Source organism: Herpailurus yagouaroundi, unplaced genomic scaffold (genome assembly GCF_014898765.1).
Source record: "Herpailurus yagouaroundi ecotype Mexico unplaced genomic scaffold, PumYag 67793, whole genome shotgun sequence".
Lineage (NCBI taxonomy): Eukaryota > Metazoa > Chordata > Mammalia > Carnivora > Felidae > Herpailurus > Herpailurus yagouaroundi.
Genome location: NW_024420586.1, coordinates 9,273,156 through 9,276,805, shown reverse-complemented (window position 1 = coordinate 9,276,805; position 3,650 = coordinate 9,273,156). Strand labels below are relative to the sequence as shown.

Sequence of the window (3,650 nt, the reverse complement as noted above, 5' to 3'; positions counted from 1 at the left end):
ACAAGCATAAGGCTTCAGTTAGGCAAGATGAACACGCTCTACAGATCCGCTATGCAACACTGTACCAGAAGTCAACAATAACGTATCCCGCGCTTAAAAATCTGTTAGGAGGGGAGGTCGCATGTTAAGCGCACCTGCCGGAGTAAAAAGTTTTTAAATGTGGTTTGGTCATTAGACAAAATTCTGAGCATCAGACTGTGACAGATGCCCAGGGACTGTAAATTGCAGGGAAGGAAATCTAGAGTAGCAGCCAATGGTCGAGTGATATAAGGTATGTTCTGTGGCTGATATCTATTCAGGAAAGAACTTGCAAAAGTAGAGGAAAGGAAGTGTGTCAAGTTTTACCAGGTCCCTTCTTGGAAAAACCACAATATACCAATACCAATACCAAAAATGTCTCCCATCAACAGACTTAACCGGCAAAAAAGAAGGTCACGCGTCAGTGCGGGACGCAACCAACCCGTGGAATTTCTTCCCTCCACTGACAGCCGCAAACAGTATCATTATGTTCTTATTCGAAGAAGCAATGAGAATCTAAAAGCAATTGCTTTCCCTTGTTTTTCATGTTGATAACTGGCTCCAGATCCTCAGACTGGAACAGGACAACGTGTCTGAGGTCTGTGGGTAGGATCCTTGAGCCCAAAAGGAACGGCCCGGAGCAAAGACAAAGGATGGTGAGGGTGGTAGCTGGAAAGCAGTCTGGCGCTGCCTCCAAGTGAGAACGCTGGACGGAGGCTTGAAGGCAAGCAGACGCCGGCAACGGACTGGGGGAGCGAGACAGGGACTTTGGGGAAAGAGGCCTAGGAAGCCAGCAACTTACCAAATTCTCCTGTTAGGCAGGCCCCGGCACCGACTCCCTGTGGGGGCCACGTCCGTTGCTCAACACCCAGCCAGCCAACATGCCGGTCCAGACACGCACAGGTGAAAGTCCTCAAACGCTAGGGCCAGAGGAGACGGGCAGGCATTCAGAAAACCATACACGAAGAAGACAATTGAGCATCGTCTCATACCCGCACAGCAGAAAACTCTCTGATGCAGGGCGCCTGGATGCCTCGGTCGGTTAAGGGTCCAGCTCGTAATTGGGCTCAGGTCGCGATCTCACAGTTCGTGGGTTCAAGCCTGCCTGAGATTCTGTCTCTCCCTCGCTCTCTGCCCCTCCACCACTTGTGCTGCCTCTCTCTCAAAATAAATAACTTTGTAAAAAAGAATCCTAAAAAAAAAAAAAACTCTGATGAAACTGTGACAAGGATAATGAGGCTCTGTTGAGTTAGTTTTTCCTCCCAAGAACAAAGAATTCCTTTGGGATAAGCTGGGTACCTTTGTAATCCACCGATCTCCTTACTCCCAAGGTCCCTTTCCCCCACAGCATTGTTTCTCATGCTCTCAGGCTCCACAGATCCCCTGGAGATCTTGGCAAAATGCAGATTCTGACTTGTGGCTCTGGACCAGGGCCTAAGATTCTGCATTTCTAGCAAATTCCCAAGTGACCAAGTGATGCTGATGCTACGGGTCCAAAGATCACAAGTTGAGCAGCAAGATCCCAAAACAGGGATTTTTTTTTTTTTTTAATGATCATAGAAGCCTGACAGAAGGCTCTTACCGATATTTTCCAATTTTATTTGAATATACACTAATAGTCTCTGGAAGATACAAAGACACTATCGACAGTGATGGTGGGGCGTGGACACTGGCTGACAGAGAACAGAGGTGGGAGAAATACCATTGCCTATATACGATCTGTACTTTGTGATTCATGAGCCATGTGAAGATATAGCCGCCCTAGAAATTAAATAAATAAATTTACAGCAGGGAGGGGGAAGAAAAACACACCAAGGATTCACTTATTACATCTGGTTTGTTCCTAGGGAGTAAAGCGGGCACCCGTATCATCCGTCTCAACGTTTTGATTCATTCCGTAACGTGGTAAAAGCAAAGCCTGCGCCATTGTGTGGAGAAAGAATTAGCATCCAGGAAGCACTAGGCTTGATCACAAGGGTCCCTCGTCTTGTCCTGCGGGCACTGAGAGTGAGTGCTGTCACCAAGATGTGGGGCGGTTTCAGTGACCAATAACTAAATGGCAGGCTGCATATTTCAACGCAAGCACGTATCTAAGATATAACTCATTAGTAAGATAAAGAAGCCCGTTAAGGTCGCAGCTCCATCCAAGTCACGGATTTTCCGGCGTTAAGCGTCACCAAAGCCAAGCTGTTAGGATCAGGCACAGGACTGACAAGCACACGGCACTGAAGCCTGAGTGGGAAACTGAACACTCGGCTGGAGGGGGGCGTATGTCCTTTAATCAAACCACTGATTTCCAAATACATTTCGGACAGTGATTTCTTCAACTTATGATGTACTCGTAAGCAGAGAACTTGACTAAAAAGAGTGTTAAGGGGGCCGGATATTTACTGGTAAGCTTTTTAATGAAGGACGGTATGCAAAGAGAAGTGCACAAATCAGAAGTTATGTACGGATTGGCGGAACTGGTAAAGGAATCAAGAAACAGAACATGTTCAGAACAGCAGAAAGCACGCCTTGTGTTTCCTTCCAGTCCTTAACCCCCACCCCAAGGTAGCCTCTATTTTGACTTCTAATAGCACAGTAGTCATGTCTGGTTTTGAATGGGACAGAACGGAATCATACCATTTTCCTTGTAAGATTTTAATTAGCACCCTCGCGATCCCCTGTTCTAATCACCAAGTGGTACGTCTTTGTCTCTACGCTCAGAAAGGGGTGGCCGTGCGTATCGGGCTGATTAACTCAGCGATCAGAGTACATCCATAAACCACTGTGTGCTATTTTTTTTTTTTTTCCAAAGGACTGCATGAGGGAACGTCCTGCCCCCGAATTACAATACCTCTCTATAAAAGGACACATCCCAGGACAGCATCTTTATCTCCATTCTCTTTCCAAGTCATCAATTTTAAATTACCAAGTGACCCAGAGGCACTGCAGCTTCCAGGTCCGCAATCTCTTCTGAGTCAGGAAGGAGAGCGGAGAGGATAAATCTTCCACCTGTCAACAAACCCTGAAACAACAATACCCCCGTTAGCCTCGTTAGGAAGAAATTCCATTCTCTGATACTCTGGGGAGGAGAGAGGCTGCAGCTGCGGAAATTCGATTATCTCCTCCGCCGGTGCAAGATGGGGCAAGACCAGGGGTGACTTCGTTTCGGATTTAGTGGGTGACTAAGTGGGGTGCTTGAGGGAGGACTTTGGGGTGCGGGCGCTCTGGGCAGGGAAGATATATAAAGTGGCACAAAGAAGAATTCAGAAGAAAACGCTATACAGGTACTCGATCAAGATGTTGACACAACACAGACTCGGAAATCTATGTAGCATGGGTGTCAGGAATCAGGGCTATTTATGAGCACGCAAAGGATACTGGCTACCGAAAGGAGAGCGGCACTCTGACTCTGCCACTTTTTCCCTCAGAAAATCTCTCGGGCTGAAGCCTACCTCACTCCGTGTCAAACCCAGCAAGACTGAGGCGGGAATAACAGCCATGAGGAGGAACCTGAAGAACAAAAGCCCATTTTACGGTCGCGGGAGAGATGAAAGCTTCCTTCGTGGTCCAGAACAAAACCGTCACGGCTCTAGAATGTAAGGGGCTAAGACAAAATGGTCACCCACGTCAAGTCCCGTTACAGC

The 3,650-nt window shown here is 47.4% G+C and overlaps 1 long non-coding RNA gene across 1 annotated transcript in view; it reads right to left on the bottom strand.

Annotated features, from left to right (window-relative positions):
- Positions 1 to 3,017, bottom strand: part of LOC121025967 (uncharacterized) — a 16,704-nt gene extending 13,687 nt beyond the window's left edge. The window contains exons 1-2 of the long non-coding RNA XR_005788211.1: positions 2,858 to 3,017; positions 821 to 938 (exon numbers count right to left, since the gene is read on the bottom strand). This is a non-coding gene — a long non-coding RNA (uncharacterized LOC121025967). The remainder of the gene's footprint in view (positions 1 to 820; positions 939 to 2,857) is intronic.
- Positions 3,018 to 3,650: the final 633 nt, after the last annotated feature.